We start from the raw sequence: 19,237 nt of genomic DNA on the forward strand, positions 1-19,237 counted from the left end.
TTTAAAACTAGACACCTAGGGGAATCCAAGTTGGGGTGACTTGTGGGGCTCTGACCAGGTTCTGTTACCCAGAATCCTTTGCAAACCTCAAAATTTAGCAAAAAACACTTTTTCCTGTCATTTCGGTGACAGAAATTCCTTCAATCCGAGAGGAGCCACAAATTTCCTTCCACCTAGCGTTCCCCCACGTCTCCCGAAGAAAATGGTACCTCACTTGTGTGGGTAGGCCTAGCGCCCGCGACAGGATATGCCCCAAAACACGATGTGGACACATCACATTTTCAGAAAGAAAACAGAGCTGTTTTTTGCTAACTGCCTAGCTGTGGATTTTGGCCTCTAGCTCAGCCGGCACCTGGGGAAACCTAGAAAACCTGTGCATTTTTGAAAACTAGACACCAAGGAGAATCCAAGATGGGGTGACTTGTGGGTCTCTGACCAGGTTCTGTTATCCAAAATCCTTTGCAAACCTCAAAAATTGTCAAAAAAAAACTTTTTCCTGTCATTTCGGTGACAGAAATTTCTAGAATCGGAGAGGAGCCACAAATTTCCTTCCACCCAGCGTTCCCCCAAGTCTTCTGATAAAAATGATACCTCACTTGTGTGGGTAGGCCTAGCGCCCGCGACAGGATATGCCCCAAAAACGACGTGGACACATCACATTTTCAGAAAGAAAACAGAGCTGTTTTTTACTAAGTGCCTAGCTGTGGATTTTGGCCTCTAGCTCAGCCGGCACCTGGGGAAACCTAGGAAACCTGCGCATTTTTTAGAACTAGACACCTTGGGGAATCCAAGATGGGGTGACTTGTGGGGCTCTGACCAGGTTCTGTTACCCAGAATCCTTTGCAAACCTCAAAATTTGGCAAAAAAACACTTTTTCCTGTCATTTCAGTGACAGAAATTTCTGGAATCTGAGAGGAGCAACAAATTTCCTTCCACCCAGCGTTCCCCCATGTCTCCCAAAGAAAATGGTACGTCACTTATGTGGGTAGGCCTAGCGCCTGCGACAGGATATGCCCCAAAACACAACGTGGACACATCACATTTTCAGAAAGAAAATAGAGCTGTTTTTTGCTAACTGCCTAGCTGTGGATTTTGGCCTCTAGCTCAGCCGGCACCTGGGGAAACCTCGCAAACCTGTGCATTTTTTAAAACTAGACACTTAGGGGAATCCAAGATGGGGTGACTTGTGGGGCTATGACCATGTTCTGTTACCCAGAATCCTTTGCAAACCTCAAAATTTGGCAAAAAAAAACACTTTTTCCTGTCATTTCGGTGACAGAAAGTTCTGATATCTGAGAGGAGCCACAAATTTCCTCCCACCCAGCGTTCCCCCAAGTCTTCCGATAAAAATGTTACCTCACTTGTGTGGGTAGGCCTAGTGCCCGCAACAGGATATGCCCCAAAACGCGATGTGGACACATCACATTTTCAGAAACAAAACAGAGCTGTTTTTTGCTAACTGCCTAGCTGTGGATTTTGGCCTCTAGCTCAGCAGGCACCTGGGGAAACCAAGAAAACCTGTGCATTTTTGAAAACTAGATACCTAGGAGAATCCAAGATGGGGTGACTTGTGGGGCTCTGACCAGTTTCTGTTACCCAAAATCCTTTGCAAACTTCAAAATTTGGCAAAAAAAACACTTTTTCCTGTCATTTCGGTGACAGAAAGTTCTGGAATCTGAGAGGAGCCACAAATTTCCTTCCACCCAGCATTCACCTAAGTCTTCCGATAAAAATGTTACCTCACTTGTGTGGGTAGGCCTAGCGCCCGCGACAGGATATGCCCCAAAACACGACGTGGACACATCACATTTTCAGAAAGAAAACAGAGCTGTTTTTTGCTAAGTGCCTAGCTGTGGATTTTGGCATCTAGCTCAGTCGGCACCTGGGGAAACCTAGCAAACCCGTGCATTTTTTAAAACTAGGCACCTATGGGAATCCAAGATGGGGTGACTTGTGGGGCTCTGACCAGGTTCTGTTACCCAGAATCCTTTGCAAACCTCAAAATTTGGCAAAAAAACACTTTTTCCTGTCATTTCAGTGACAGAAAGTTCTGGAATCTGAGAGGAGCCACACATTTCCTTCCACCCAGCGTTCCCCCAAGTCTCCCGATAAAAATGGTACCTCACTTGTGTGGGTAGGCGTAGCGCCCGCGACAGGATATGCCCCAAAACACGACGTGGACACATCACATTTTCAGAAAGAAAACAGAGCTGTTTTTTGCTAACTGCCTAGCTGTGGATTTTCGCCTCTAGCTCAGCCGGCAACTGGGGAGACCTAGAAAACCTGTGCATTTTTGAAAACTAGACACCTAGGGGAATCCAAGATGGGGTGACTTGTGGGGCTCTGACCAGGTTCTGTTACCCAAAATCCTTTGCAAACCTCAAAATTTGGCAAAAAAAACACACTTTTTCCTGTCATTTCGGTGACAGAAAGTTCTGGAATCTGAGAGGAGCCTCAAATTTACTTCCACCCAGCGTTCCCCTAAGTCTTCCGATAAAAATTTTACCTCACTTGTGTGGGTAGGCCTAGCGCCCGCGACAGGATATGCCCCAAAACACGATGTGGACACATCACATTTTCAGAAGGAAAGCAGAGCTGTTTTGTGCTAACTGCCTAGCTGTGGATTTTGTCCTCTAGCTCAGCAGGCACCTGGGGAAACCTAGAAAACCTGTGCATTTTTGAAAACTAGATGCCTAGGAGAATCCAAGATGGGGTGACTTGTGGGGCTCTGAACAGGTTCTGTTACCCAAAATCCTTTGCAAACCTCAAAATTTGGCAAAAAAAACACTTTTTCCTGTCATTTCGGTGACAGAAATTTCTGGAAACTGAGAGGCGCCACAAATTTCCTTCCACCCAGCGTTCCATTAAGTCTTCCGATAAAAATGTTACCTCACTTGTGTGGGTAGGCCTAGCGCCCGCGACAGGATATGCCCCAAAACACGACGTGGACACATCACATTTTCAGAAAGAAAACAGAGCTGTTTTTTACTAAGTGCCTAGCTGTGGATTTTGGCCTCTAGCTCAGCCGGCACCTGGGGAAACCGAGGAAACCTGCGCATTTTTTAGAACTAGACACCTTGGGGAATCCAAGATGGGGTGACTTGTGGGGCTCTGACCAGGTTCTGTTACCCAGAATCCTTTGCAAACCTCTGAATTTGGCAAAAAAACACTTTTTCCTGTCATTTCGGTGACAGAAATTTCTGGAATCTGAGAGGAGCCACAAATTTCCTTCCACCCAGCGTTCCCCCAAGACTTCTGATAAAAATGATACCTCACTTGTGTGGGTAGGCCTAGCACCCGCGACAGGATATGCCCCAAAAACGACGTGGACACATCACATTTTCAGAAAGAAAACAGAGCTGTTTTTTACTAAGTGCCTAGCTGTGGATTTTGGCCTCTAGCTCAGCCGGCACATGGGGAAACCTAGGAAACCTATGCATTTTTTAAAACTAGACACCTAGAGGAATCCAAGTTGGGGTGACTTGTGGGGCTCTGACCAGGTTCTGTTACCCAGAATCCTTTGCAAACCTCAAAATTTGGCAAAAAAACACTTTTTCCTGTCATTTCGGTGACAGAAATTTCTGGAATCTAAGAGGAGCCACAAATTTCCTTCACCCCAGCGTTCCCCCACGTCTCCCGAAGAAAATGGTACCTCACTTGTGTGGGTAGGCCTAGCGCCTTCGACAGGATATGCCCCAAAACACAACGTGGACACATCACATTTTCAGAAAGAAAACAGAGCTGTTTTTTGCTAACTACCTAGCTGTGGATTTTGGCCTCTAGCTCAGCCGGCACCTGGGGAAACCTCGCAAACCTGTGCATTTTTTAAAACTAGACACTTAGGGGAATCCAAGATGGGGTGACTTGTGGGGCTCTGACCAGGTTCTGTTACCCAGAATCCTTTGCAAACCTCAAAATTTGGCAAAAAAAACACTTTTTCCTGTCTTTTTGGTGACAGAAAGTTCTGGAATCTGAGAGGAGCCACAAATTTCCTTCCACCCAGCGTTCCCCCAAGTCTTCTGATAAAAATGTTACTTCACTTGTGTGGGTAGGCCTAGCGCCCGCGACAGGATATGCCCCAAAACATGACGTGGACACATCACATTTTCAGAAAGAAAACAGAGCTGTTTTTTGCTAAGTGCCTAGCTGTGGATTTTGGCATCTAGCTCAGTCGGCACCTGGGGAAACCTAGCAAACCCGTTCATTTTTTAAAACTAGGCACCTAGGGGAATCCAAGATGGGGTGACTTGTGGGGCTCTGACCAGGTTCTATTACCCAGAATCCTTTGCAAACCTCAAAATTTGGCAAAAAAATACTTTTTCCTGTCATTTCAGTGATAGAAAGTTCTGGAATCTGAGAGGAGCCACACATTTCCTTCTACCCAGCGTTCCCCCAAGTCTCCCGATAAAAATGGTACCTCACTTGTGTGGGTAGGCCTAGCGCCCGCGACAGGATATGCCCCAAAACACGACGTGGACACATCACATTTTCAGAAAGAAAACAGAGCTGTTTTTTGCTAACTGCCTAGCTGTGGATTTTCGCCTCTAGCTCAGCCGGCAACTGGGGAAACCTAGAAAACCTGTGCATTTTTTAAAACTAGACACCTAGGGGAATCCAAGATGGGGTGACTTGTGGGGCTCTGACCAGGTTCTGTTACCCAAAATCCTTTGCAAACCTCAAAATTTGGCAAAAAAAAACACACTTTTTTCTGTCATTTCGGTGACAGAAAGTTCTGGAATCTGAGAGGAGCCTCAAATTTACTTCCACCCAGCGTTCCCCTAAGTCTTCCGATAAAAATGTTACCTCACTTGTGTGGGTAGGCCTAGCGCCCGCGACAGGATATGCCCCAAAAACGACGTCAGAAAGAAAACAGAGCTGTTTTTTACTAAGTGCCTAGCTGTGGATTTTGGCCTCTAGCTCAGCCGGCACCTGGGGAAACCTAGGAAACCTGCGCATTTTTTAGAACTAGACACCTCGAGGAATCCAAGATGGGGTGACTTGTGGGGCTCTGACCAGGTTCTGTTACCCAGAAACCTTTGCAAACCTCAAAATTTGGCAAAAAAACACTTTTTCCTGTCATTTCGGTGACAGAAATTTCTGGAATCTGAGAGGAGCCAAAAATTTCCTTCCACCCAGCGTTCCCCCAAGTCTTCTGATAAAAATCATACCTCACTTGTGTGGGTAGGCCTAGCGCCCGCGACAGGATATGCCCCAAAAACGACGTGGACACATCACATTTTCAGAAAGAAATCAGAGCTGTTTTTTACTAAGTGCCTAGCTGTGGATTTTGGCCTCTAGCTCAGCCGGCACCTGGGCAAACCGAGGAAACCTGCGCATTTTTTAGAACTAGATACCTTGGGGAATCCAAGATGGGGTGACTTGTGGGGCTCTGACCAGGTTCTGTTACCCAGAATCCTTTGCAAACCTCAGAATTTGGCAAAAAAACACTTTTTCCTGTCATTTCGGTGACAGAAATTTCTGGAATCTGAGAGGAGCCACAAATTTCCTTCCACCCAACGTTCCCCCAAGACTTCTGATAAAAATGATACCTCACTTGTGTGGGTAGGCCTAGCACCCGCAACAGGATATGCCCCAAAAACGACGTGGACACATCACATTTTCAGAAAGAAAACAGAGCTGTTTTTTACTAAGTGCCTAGCTGTGGATTTTGGCCTCTAGCTCAGCCGGCACATGGGGAAACCTAGGAAACCTATGCATTTTTTAAAACTAGACACCTAGGGGAATCCAAGTTGGGGTGACTTGTGGGGCTCTGACCAGGTTCTGTTACCCAGAATCCTTTGCAAACCTCAAAATTTAGCAAAAAACACTTTTTCCTGTCATTTCGGTGACAGAAATTCCTTCAATCCGAGAGGAGCCACAAATTTCCTTCCACCTAGCGTTCCCCCACGTCTCCCAAAGAAAATGGTACCTCACTTGTGTGGGTAGGCCTAGCGCCCGCGACAGGATATGCCCCAAAACACGATGTGGACACATCACATTTTCAGAAAGAAAACAGAGCTGTTTTTTGCTAACTGCCTAGCTGTGGATTTTGGCCTCTAGCTCAGCCGGCACCTGGGGAAACCTAGAAAACCTGTGCATTTTTGAAAACTAGACACCAAGGAGAATCCAAGATGGGGTGACTTGTGGGTCTCTGACCAGGTTCTGTTATCCAAAATCCTTTGCAAACCTCAAAAATTGGCAAAAAAAAAACTTTTTCCTGTCATTTCGGTGACAGAAATTTCTAGAATCGGAGAGGAGCCACAAATTTCCTTCCACCCAGCGTTCCCCCAAGTCTTCTGATAAAAATGATACCTCACTTGTGTGGGTAGGCCTAGCGCCCGCGACAGGATATGCCCCAAAAACGACGTGGACACATCACATTTTCAGAAAGAAAACAGAGCTGTTTTTTACTAAGTGCCTAGCTGTGGATTTTGGCCTCTAGCTCAGCCGGCACCTGGGGAAACCTAGGAAACCTGCGCATTTTTTAGAACTAGACACCTTGGGGAATCCAAGATGGGGTGACTTGTGGGGCTCTGACCAGGTTCTGTTACCCAGAATCCTTTGCAAACCTCAAAATTTGGCAAAAAAACACTTTTTCCTGTCATTTCAGTGACAGAAATTTCTGGAATCTGAGAGGAGCAACAAATTTCCTTCCACCCAGCGTTCCCCCATGTCTCCCAAAGAAAATGGTACGTCACTTATGTGGGTAGGCCTAGCGCCTGCGACAGGATATGCCCCAAAACACAACGTGGACACATCACATTTTCAGAAAGAAAATAGAGCTGTTTTTTGCTAACTGCCTAGCTGTGGATTTTGGCCTCTAGCTCAGCCGGCACCTGGGGAAACCTCGCAAACCTGTGCATTTTTTAAAACTAGACACTTAGGGGAATCCAAGATGGGGTGACTTGTGGGGCTATGACCATGTTCTGTTACCCAGAATCCTTTGCAAACCTCAAAATTTGGCAAAAAAAAACACTTTTTCCTGTCATTTCGGTGACAGAAAGTTCTGATATCTGAGAGGAGCCACAAATTTCCTTCCACCCAGCGTTCCCCCAAGTCTTCCGATAAAAATGTTACCTCACTTGTGTGGGTAGGCCTAGTGCCCGCAACAGGATATGCCCCAAAACGCGATGTGGACACATCACATTTTCAGAAACAAAACAGAGCTGTTTTTTGCTAACTGCCTAGCTGTGGATTTTGGCCTCTAGCTCAGCAGGCACCTGGGGAAACCAAGAAAACCTGTGCATTTTTGAAAACTAGATACCTAGGAGAATCCAAGATGGGGTGACTTGTGGGGCTCTGACCAGTTTCTGTTACCCAAAATCCTTTGCAAACTTCAAAATTTGGCAAAAAAAACACTTTTTCCTGTCATTTCGGTGACAGAAAGTTCTGGAATCTGAGAGGAGCCACAAATTTCCTTCCACCCAGCATTCACCTAAGTCTTCCGATAAAAATGTTACCTCACTTGTGTGGGTAGGCCTAGCGCCCGCGACAGGATATGCCCCAAAACACGACGTGGACACATCACATTTTCAGAAAGAAAACAGAGCTGTTTTTTGCTAAGTGCCTAGCTGTGGATTTTGGCATCTAGCTCAGTCGGCACCTGGGGAAACCTAGCAAACCCGTGCATTTTTTAAAACTAGGCACCTATGGGAATCCAAGATGGGGTGACTTGTGGGGCTCTGACCAGGTTCTGTTACCCAGAATCCTTTGCAAACCTCAAAATTTGGCAAAAAAACACTTTTTCCTGTCATTTCAGTGACAGAAAGTTCTGGAATCTGAGAGGAGCCACACATTTCCTTCCACCCAGCGTTCCCCCAAGTCTCCCGATAAAAATGGTACCTCACTTGTGTGGGTAGGCGTAGCGCCCGCGACAGGATATGCCCCAAAACACGACGTGGACACATCACATTTTCAGAAAGAAAACAGAGCTGTTTTTTGCTAACTGCCTAGCTGTGGATTTTCGCCTCTAGCTCAGCCGGCAACTGGGGAGACCTAGAAAACCTGTGCATTTTTGAAAACTAGACACCTAGGGGAATCCAAGATGGGGTGACTTGTGGGGCTCTGACCAGGTTCTGTTACCCAAAATCCTTTGCAAACCTCAAAATTTGGCAAAAAAAACACACTTTTTCCTGTCATTTCGGTGACAGAAAGTTCTGGAATCTGAGAGGAGCCTCAAATTTACTTCCACCCAGCGTTCCCCTAAGTCTTCCGATAAAAATTTTACCTCACTTGTGTGGGTAGGCCTAGCGCCCGCGACAGGATATGCCCCAAAACACGATGTGGACACATCACATTTTCAGAAGGAAAGCAGAGCTGTTTTGTGCTAACTGCCTAGCTGTGGATTTTGTCCTCTAGCTCAGCAGGCACCTGGGGAAACCTAGAAAACCTGTGCATTTTTGAAAACTAGATGCCTAGGAGAATCCAAGATGGGGTGACTTGTGGGGCTCTGAACAGGTTCTGTTACCCAAAATCCTTTGCAAACCTCAAAATTTGGCAAAAAAAACACTTTTTCCTGTCATTTCGGTGACAGAAATTTCTGGAAACTGAGAGGCGCCACAAATTTCCTTCCACCCAGCGTTCCATTAAGTCTTCCGATAAAAATGTTACCTCACTTGTGTGGGTAGGCCTAGCGCCCGCGACAGGATATGCCCCAAAACACGACGTGGACACATCACATTTTCAGAAAGAAAACAGAGCTGTTTTTTACTAAGTGCCTAGCTGTGGATTTTGGCCTCTAGCTCAGCCGGCACCTGGGGAAACCGAGGAAACCTGCGCATTTTTTAGAACTAGACACCTTGGGGAATCCAAGATGGGGTGACTTGTGGGGCTCTGACCAGGTTCTGTTACCCAGAATCCTTTGCAAACCTCTGAATTTGGCAAAAAAACACTTTTTCCTGTCATTTCGGTGACAGAAATTTCTGGAATCTGAGAGGAGCCACAAATTTCCTTCCACCCAGCGTTCCCCCAAGACTTCTGATAAAAATGATACCTCACTTGTGTGGGTAGGCCTAGCACCCGCGACAGGATATGCCCCAAAAACAACGTGGACACATCACATTTTCAGAAAGAAAACAGAGCTGTTTTTTACTAAGTGCCTAGCTGTGGATTTTGGCCTCTAGCTCAGCCGGCACATGGGGAAACCTAGGAAACCTATGCATTTTTTAAAACTAGACACCTAGAGGAATCCAAGTTGGGGTGACTTGTGGGGCTCTGACCAGGTTCTGTTACCCAGAATTCTTTGCAAACCTCAAAATTTGGCAAAAAAAACACTTTTTCCTGTCATTTCGGTGACAGAAATTTCTGGAATCTAAGAGGAGCCACAAATTCCCTTCACCCCAGCGTTCCCCCACGTCTCCCGAAGAAAACGGTACCTCACTTGTGTGGGTAGGCCTAGCGCCTGCGACAGGATATGCCCCAAAACACAACGTGGACACATCACATTTTCAGAAAGAAAACAGAGCTGTTTTTTGCTAACTGTCTAGCTGTGGATTTTGTCCTCTAGCTCAGCAGGCACCTGGGGAAACCTAGAAAACCTGTGCATTTTTGAAAACTAGATGCCTAGGAGAATCCAAGATGGGGTGACTTGTGGGGCTCTGAACAGGTTCTGTTATCCAAAATCCTTTGCAAACCTCAAAATTTGGCAAAAAAAACACTTTTTCCTGTCATTTCGGTGACAGAAATTTCTGGAAACTGAGAGGCGCCACAAATTTACTTCCACCCAGCGTTCCATTAAGTCTTCCGATAAAAATGTTACCTCACTTGTGTGGGTAGGCCTAGCGCCCGCGACAGGATATGCCCCAAAACACGACGTGGACACATCACATTTTCAGAAAGAAAACAGAGCTGTTTTTTACTAAGTGCCTAGCTGTGGATTTTGGCCTCTAGCTCAGCCGGCACCTGGGGAAACCGAGGAAACCTGCGCATTTTTTAGAACTAGACACCTTGGGGAATCCAAGATGGGGTGACTTGTGGGGCTCTGACCAGGTTCTGTTACCCAGAATCCTTTGCAAACCTCTGAATTTGGCAAAAAAAACACTTTTTCCTGTCATTTCGGTGACAGAAATTTCTGGAATCTGAGAGGAGCCACAAATTTCCTTCCACCCAGCGTTCCCCCAAGACTTCTGATAAAAATGATACCTCACTTGTGTGGGTAGGCCTAGCACCCGCGACAGGATATGCCCCAAAAACGACGTGGACACATCACATTTTCAGAAAGAAAACAGAGCTGTTTTTTACTAAGTGCCTAGCTGTGGATTTTGGCCTCTAGCTCAGCCGGCACATGGGGAAACCTAGGAAACCTATGCATTTTTTAAAACTAGACACCTAGAGGAATCCAAGTTGGGGTGACTTGTGGGGCTCTGACCAGGTTCTGTTACCCAGAATCCTTTGCAAACCTCAAAATTTGGCAAAAAAACACTTTTTCCTGTCATTTCGGTGACAGAAATTTCTGGAATCTAAGAGGAGCCACAAATTTCCTTCACCCCAGCGTTCCCCCACGTCTCCCGAAGAAAATGGTACCTCACTTGTGTGGGTAGGCCTAGCGCCTGCGACAGGATATGCCCCAAAACACAACGTGGACACATCACATTTTCAGAAAGAAAACAGAGCTGTTTTTTGCTAACTACCTAGCTGTGGATTTTGGCCTCTAGCTCAGCCGGCACCTGGGGAAACCTCGCAAACCTGTGCATTTTTTAAAACTAGACACTTAGGGGAATCCAAGATGGGGTGACTTGTGGGGCTCTGACCAGGTTCTGTTACCCAGAATCCTTTGCAAACCTCAAAATTTGGCAAAAAAAAACACTTTTTCCTGTCTTTTTGGTGACAGAAAGTTCTGGAATCTGAGAGGAGCCACAAATTTCCTTCCACCCAGCGTTCCCCCAAGTCTTCTGATAAAAATGTTACTTCACTTGTGTGGGTAGGCCTAGCGCCCGCGACAGGATATGCCCCAAAACATGACGTGGACACATCACATTTTCAGAAAGAAAACAGAGCTGTTTTTTGCTAAGTGCCTAGCTGTGGATTTTGGCATCTAGCTCAGTCGGCACCTGGGGAAACCTAGCAAACCCGTTCATTTTTTAAAACTAGGCACCTAGGGGAATCCAAGATGGGGTGACTTGTGGGGCTCTGACCAGGTTCTATTACCCAGAATCCTTTGCAAACCTCAAACTTTGGCAAAAAAATACTTTTTCCTGTCATTTCAGTGATAGAAAGTTCTGGAATCTGAGAGGAGCCACACATTTCCTTCTACCCAGCGTTCCCCCAAGTCTCCCGATAAAAATGGTACCTCACTTGTGTGGGTAGGCCTAGCGCCCGCGACAGGATATGCCCCAAAACACGACGTGGACACATCACATTTTCAGAAAGAAAACAGAGCTGTTTTTTGCTAACTGCCTAGCTGTGGATTTTCGCCTCTAGCTCAGCCGGCAACTGGGGAAACCTAGAAAACCTGTGCATTTTTGAAAACTAGACATCTAGGGGAATCCAAGATGGGGTGACTTGTGGGGCTCTGACCAGGTTCTGTTACCCAAAATCCTTTGCAAACCTCAAAATTTGGCAAAAAAAAAAACACTTTTTTCTGTCATTTCGGTGACAGAAAGTTCTGGAATCTGAGAGGAGCTTCAAATTTACTTCCACCCAGCGTTCCCCTAAGTCTTCCGATAAAAATGTTACCTCACTTGTGTGGGTAGGCCTAGCGCCCGCGACAGGATATGCCCCAAAAACGACGTCAGAAAGAAAACAGAGCTGTTTTTTACTAAGTGCCTAGCTGTGGATTTTGGCCTCTAGCTCAGCCGGCACCTGGGGAAACCTAGGAAACCTGCGCATTTTTTAGAACTAGACACCTCGAGGAATCCAAGATGGGGTGACTTGTGGGGCTCTGACCAGGTTCTGTTACCCAGAAACCTTTGCAAACCTCAAAATTTGGCAAAAAAACACTTTTTCCTGTCATTTCGGTGACAGAAATTTCTGGAATCTGAGAGGAGCCAAAAATTTCCTTCCACCCAGCGTTCCCCCAAGTCTTCTGATAAAAATCATACCTCACTTGTGTGGGTAGGCCTAGCGCCCGCGACAGGATATGCCCCAAAAACGACGTGGACACATCACATTTTCAGAAAGAAATCAGAGCTGTTTTTTACTAAGTGCCTAGCTGTGGATTTTGGCCTCTAGCTCAGCCGGCACCTGGGCAAACCGAGGAAACCTGCGCATTTTTTAGAACTAGATACCTTGGGGAATCCAAGATGGGGTGACTTGTGGGGCTCTGACCAGGTTCTGTTACCCAGAATCCTTTGCAAACCTCAGAATTTGGCAAAAAAACACTTTTTCCTGTCATTTCGGTGACAGAAATTTCTGGAATCTGAGAGGAGCCACAAATTTCCTTCCACCCAACGTTCCCCCAAGACTTCTGATAAAAATGATACCTCACTTGTGTGGGTAGGCCTAGCACCCGCAACAGGATATGCCCCAAAAACGACGTGGACACATCACATTTTCAGAAAGAAAACAGAGCTGTTTTTTACTAAGTGCCTAGCTGTGGATTTTGGCCTCTAGCTCAGCCGGCACATGGGGAAACCTAGGAAACCTATGCATTTTTTAAAACTGGACACCTAGGGGAATCCAAGTTGGGGTGACTTGTGGGGCTCTGACCAGGTTCTGTTACCCAGAATCCTTTGCAAACCTCAAAATTTGGCAAAAAAACACTTTTTCCTGTCATTTCGGTGACAGAAATTTCTGGAATCTAAGAGGAGCCACAAATTTCCTTCCCCCCAGCGTTCCCCCACGTCTCCCGAAGAAAATGGTACCTCACTTGTGTGGGTAGGCCTAGCGCCTGCGACAGGATATGCCCCAAAACACAACGTGTACACATCACATTTTCAAAAAGAAAACAGAGCTGTTTTTTGCTAACTACCTAGCTGTGGATTTTGGACTCTAGCTCAGCCGGCACCTGGGGAAACCTTGCAAACCTATGCATTTTTTAAAACTAGACACTTAGGGGAATCCAAGATGGGGTGACTTGTGGGGTTCTGACCAGGTTCTGTTACCCAGAATCTTTTGCAAACCTCCAAATTTGGCAAAAAAACACTTTTTCCTGTCATTTCGGTGACAGAAATTTCTGGAATCTAAGAGGAGCCCCAAATTTCCTTCCCCCCAGCGTTCCCCCACGTCCCCCGAAGAAAATGGTACCTCACTTGTGTGGGTAGGCCTAGCGCCTGCGACAGGATATGCCCCAAAACACGACGTGGACACATCACATTTTCAGAAAGAAAACAGAGCTGTTTTTTGCTAACTACCTAGCTGTGGATTTTGGCCTCTAGCTCAGCCGGCACCTGGGGAAACCTCGCAAACCTGTGCATTTTTTAAAACTAGACACTTAGGGGAATCCAAGATGGGGTGACTTGTGGGGCTCTGACCAGGTTCTGTTACCCAGAATCCTTTGCAAACCTCAAAATTTGGCAAAAAAAACACTTTTTCCTGTCATTTCAGTGACAGAAAGTTCTGGAATCTGAGAGGAGCCACACATTTCCTTCCACCCAGTGTTCCCCCAAGTCTCCCGATAAAAATTGTACCTCACTTGTGTGGGTAGGCCTAGCGCCCGCAACAGGATATGCCCCAAAACACGACGTGGACACATCACATTTTCAGAAAGAAAACAGAGCTGTTTTTTGCTAACTGCCTAGCTGTGGATTTTCGCCTCTAGCTCAGCCGGCAACTGGGGAAACCTAGAAAACATGTGCATTTTTTAAAACTAGACACCTAGGGGAATCCAAGATGGGGTGACTTGTGGGGCTCTGACCAGGTTCTGTTACCCAAAATCCTTTGCAAACCTCAAAATTTGGCAAAAAAAAAACCACTCTTTTTCCTGTCATTTCGGTGACAGAAAGATCTGGAATCTGAGAGGAGCCTCAAATTTACTTCCACCCAGCGTTCCCCTAAGTCTTCCGATAAAAATGTTACCTCACTTGTGTGGGTAGGCCTAGCGCCCACGACAGGATATGCCCCAAAACACGACGTGGACACATCACATTTTCAGAAGGAAAGCAGAGCTGTTTTTTACTAAGTGCCTAGCTGTGGATTTTGGCCTCTAGCTCAGCCGGCACCTGGGGAAACCGAGGAAACCTGCGCATTTTTTAGAACTAGACACCTTGGGGAATCCAAGATGGGGTGACTTGTGGGGCTCTGACCAGGTTCTGTTACCCAGAATCCTTTGCAAACCTCAGAATTTGGCAAAAAAACACTTTTTCCTGTCATTTCGGTGACAGAAATTTCTGGAATCTGAGAGGAGCCACAAATTTCCTTCCACCCAGCGTTCCCCCAAGACTTCTGATAAAAATTATACCTCACTTGTGTGGGTAGGCCTAGCACCCGCGACAGGATATGCCCCAAAAACGACGTGGACACATCACATTTTCAGAAAGAAAACAGAGCTGTTTTTTACTAAGTGCCTAGCTGTGGATTTTGGCCTCTAGCTCAGCCGGCACATGGGGAAACCTAGGAAACCTATGCATTTTTTTAAACTAGACAACTAGGGGAATCCAAGTTGGGGTGACTTGTGGGGCTCTGACCAGGTTCTGTTACCCAGAATCCTTTGCAAACCTCAAAATTTGCAAAAAAACACTTTTTCCTGTCATTTCGGTGACAGAAATTTCTGGAATCTAAGAGGAGCCACAAATTTCCTTCCCCCCAGCGTTCCCCCACATCTCCCGAAGAAAATTGTACCTCACTTGTGTGGGTAGGCCTAGCGCCTGCGACAGGATATGCCCCAAAACACAACGTGGACACATCACATTTTCAGAAAGAAAACAGAGCTGTTTTTTGCTAAGTGCCTAGCTGTGAATTTTGGCATCTACCTCAGTCGGCACCTGGGGAAACCTAGCAAACCCGTGCATTTTTTAAAACTAGGCACCTAGGGGAATCCAAGATGGGGTGACTTGTGGGGCTCTGACCAGGTTCTGTTACCCAGAATCCTTTGCAAACCTCAAAATTTGGCAAAAAAACACTTTTTCCTGTCATTTCAGTGACAGAAAGTTCTGGAATCTGAGAGGAGCCACACATTTCCTTCCACCCAGCGTTCCCCCAAGTCTCCCGATAAAAATGGTACCTCACTTGTGTGGGTAGGCCTAGCGCCCGCGACAGGATATGCCCCAAAACACGACATGGACACATCACATTTTCAGAAAGAAAACAGAGCTGTTTTTTGCTAACTGCCTAGCTGTGGATTTTCACCTCTAGCTCAGCCGGCAACTGGGGAAACCTAGAAAACCTGTGCATTTTTTAAAACTAGACACCTAGGGGAATCCAAGATGGTGTGACTTGTGGGGCTCTGACCAGGTTCTGTTACCCAAAATCCTTTGCAAACCTCAAAATTTGGCAAAAAAAACACACTTTTTCCTGTCATTTTGGTGACAGAAAGTTCTGGAATCTGAGAAGAGCCTCAAATTTACTTCCACCCAGCGTTCCCCTAAGTCTTCCGATAAAAATGTTACCTCACTTGTGTGGGTAGGCCTAACGCCCGCGACAGGATATGCCCCAAAACACGATGTGGACACATCACATTTTCAGAAGGAAAACAGAGCTGTTTTTTGCTAACTGCCTAGCTGTGGATTTTGTCCTCTAGCTCAGCAGGCACCTGGGGAAACCTAGAAAACCTGTGCATTTTTGAAAACTAGATGCCTAGGAGAATCCAAGATGGGGTGACTTGTGGGGCTCTGACCAGGTTCTGTTACCCAAAATCCTTTGCAAACCTCAAAATTTGGCAAAAAAAACACTTTTTCCTGTCATTTCGGTGACAGAAATTTCTGGAAACTGAGAGGCGCCACAAATTTCCTTCCACCCAGCGTTCCATTAAGTCTTCCGATAAAAATGTTACCTCACTTGTGTGGGTAGGCCTAGCGCCCGTGACAGGATATGCCCCAAAACACGACGTGGACACATCACATTTTCAGAAAGAAAACAGAGCTGTTTTTTACTAAGTGCCTAGCTGTGGATTTTGGCCTCTAGCTCAGCCGGCACCTGGGGAAACCGAGGAAACCTGCGCATTTTTTAGAACTAGACACCTTGGGGAATCCAAGATGGGGTGACTTGTGGGGCTCTGACCAGGTTCTGTTACCCAGAATCCTTTGCAAACCTCAGAATTTGGCAAAAAAACACTTTTTCCTGTCATTTCGGTGAAAGAAATTTCTGGAATCTGAGAGGAGCCACAAATTTCCTTCCACCCAGCGTTCCCCCAAGACTTCTTATAAAAATTATACCTCACTTGTGTGGGTAGGCCTAGCACCCACGACAGGATATGCCCCAAAAACGACATGGACACATCACATTTTCAGAAAGAAAACAGAGCTGTTTTTTACTAAGTGCCTAGCTGTGGATTTTGGCCTCTAGCTCAGCCGGCACATGGGGAAACCTAGGAAACCTATGCATTTTTTAAAACTAGACAACTAGGGGAATCCAAGTTGGGGTGACTTGTGGGGCTCTGACCAGGTCCTGTTACCCAGAATCCTTTGCAAACCTCAAAATTTGGCAAAAAAACACTTTTTCCTGTCATTTTGGTGACAGAAAGTTCTGGAATCTGAGAGGAGCCTCAAATTTACTTCCACCCAGCGTTCCCCTAAGTCTTCCGATAAAAATGTTACCTCATTTGTGTGGGTAGGCCTAGCGCCCGCGACAGGATATGCCCCAAAACACGATGTGGACACATCACATTTTCAGAAGGAAAGCAGAGCTGTTTTTTGCTAACTGCCTAGCTGTGGATTTTGTCCTCTAGCTCAGCATGCACCTGGGGAAACCTAGAAAACCTGTGCATTTTTTAAAACTAGATGCCTAGGAGAATCCAAGATGGGGTGACTTGTGGGGCTCTGACCAGGTTCTGTTACCCAAAATCCTTTGCAAACCTCAAAATTTGGCAAAAAAAACACTTTTTCCTGTCATTTCGGTGACAGAAATTTCTGGAAACTGAGAGGCGCCACAAATTTCCTTCCACCCAGCGTTCCATTAAGTCTTCCGATAAAAATGTTACCTCACTTGTGTGGGTAGGCCTAGCGCCCGCGACAGGATATGCCCCAAAACACGACGTGGACACATCACATTTTCAGAAAGAAAACAGAGCTGTTTTTTACTAAGTGCCTAGCTGTGGATTTTGGCCTCTAGCTCAGCCGGCACCTGGGGAAACCGAGGAAACCTGCGCATTTCTTAGAACTAGACACCTTGGGGAATCCAAGATGGGGTGACTTGTGGGGCTCTGACCAGGTTCTGTTACCCAGAATCCTTTGCAAACCTCAGAATTTGGCAAAAAAACACTTTTTCCTGTCATTTCGGTGACAGAAATTTCTGGAATCTGAGTGGAGCCACAAATTTCCTTCCACCCAGCGTTCCCCCAAGACTTCTGATAAAAATTATACCTCACTTGTGTGGGTAGGCCTAGCACCCGCGACAGGATATGCCCCAAAAACGACGTGGACACATCACATTTTCAGAAAGAAAACAGAGCTGTTTTTTACTAAGTGCCTAGCTGTGGATTTTGGCCTCTAGCTCAGCCGGCACATGGGGAAACCTAGGAAACCTATGCATTTTTTAAAACTAGACAACTAGGGGAATCCAAGTTGGGGTGACTTGTGGGGCTCTGACCAGGTTCTGTTACCCAGAATCCTTTGCAAACCTCAAAATTTGGCAAAAAAACACTTTTTCCTGTCATTTCGGTGACAGAAATTTCTGGAATCTAAGAGGAGCCACGAATTTCCTTCCCCCCAGCGTTCCCCCACGTCTCCCGAAGAAAATGGTACCTCACTTGTGTGGGTAGGCCTAGCGCCTGCGACAGGATATGCCCCAAAACACAACTTGGACACATCACATTTTCAGAAAGAAAACAGAGCTGTTTTTTGCTAACTGCCTAGCTGTGGATTTTGGCCTCTAGCTCAGCCGGCACCTGGGGAAACTTTGCGAACCTGTGCATTTTTTAAAACTAGACACTCAGGGGAATCCAAGATGGGGTGACTTGTGGGGCTCTGACCAGGTTCTGTTACCCAGAATCCTTTGCAAACCTCAAAATTTGGCAAAAAAAACACTTTTTCCTGTCATTTCGGTGACAGAAATTTCTGGAAACTGAGAGGCGCCACAAATTTCCTTCCACCCAGCGTTCCATTAAGTCTTCCGATAAAAATGTTACCTCACTTGTGTGGGTAGGCCTAGCGCCCGCGACAGGATATGCCCCAAAACACGACGTGGACACATCACATTTTCAGAAAGAAAACAGAGCTGTTTTTTACTAAGTGCCTAGCTGTGGATTTTGGCCTCTAGCTCAGCCGGCACCTGGGGAAACCGAGGAAACCTGCGCATTTCTTAGAACTAGACACCTTGGGGAATCCAAGATGGGGTGACTTGTGGGGCTCTGACCAGGTTCTGTTACCCAGAATCCTTTGCAAACCTCAGAATTTGGCAAAAAAACACTTTTTCCTGTCATTTCGGTGACAGAAATTTCTGGAATCTGAGTGGAGCCACAAATTTCCTTCCACCCAGCGTTCCCCCAAGACTTCTGATAAAAATTATACCTCACTTGTGTGGGTAGGCCTAGCACCCGCGACAGGATATGCCCCAAAAACGACGTGGACACATCACATTTTCAGAAAGAAAACAGAGCTGTTTTTTACTAAGTGCCTAGCTGTGGATTTTGGCCTCTAGCTCAGCCGGCACATGGGGAAACCTAGGAAACCTATGCATTTTTTAAAACTAGACAACTAGGGGAATCCAAGTTGGGGTGACTTGTGGGGCTCTGACCAGGTTCTGTTACCCAGAATCCTTTGCAAACCTCAAAATTTGGCAAAAAAACACTTTTTCCTGTCATTTCGGTGACAGAAATTTCTGGAATCTAAGAGGAGCCACGAATTTCCTTCCCCCCAGCGTTCCCCCACGTCTCCCGAAGAAAATGGTACCTCACTTGTGTGGGTAGGCCTAGCGCCTGCGACAGGATATGCCCCAAAACACAACTTGGACACATCACATTTTCAGAAAGAAAACAGAGCTGTTTTTTGCTAACTGCCTAGCTGTGGATTTTGGCCTCTAGCTCAGCCGGCACCTGGGGAAACTTTGCGAACCTGTGCATTTTTTAAAACTAGACACTCAGGGGAATCCAAGATGGGGTGACTTGTGGGGCTCTGACCAGGTTCTGTTACCCAGAATCCTTTGCAAACCTCAAAATTTGGCAAAAAAAACACTTTTTCCTGTCATTTCGGTGACAGAAATTTCTGGA

This window comes from Pleurodeles waltl, chromosome 5, assembly GCF_031143425.1.
Source record: "Pleurodeles waltl isolate 20211129_DDA chromosome 5, aPleWal1.hap1.20221129, whole genome shotgun sequence".
Taxonomy (NCBI): Eukaryota; Metazoa; Chordata; class Amphibia; order Caudata; family Salamandridae; genus Pleurodeles; species Pleurodeles waltl.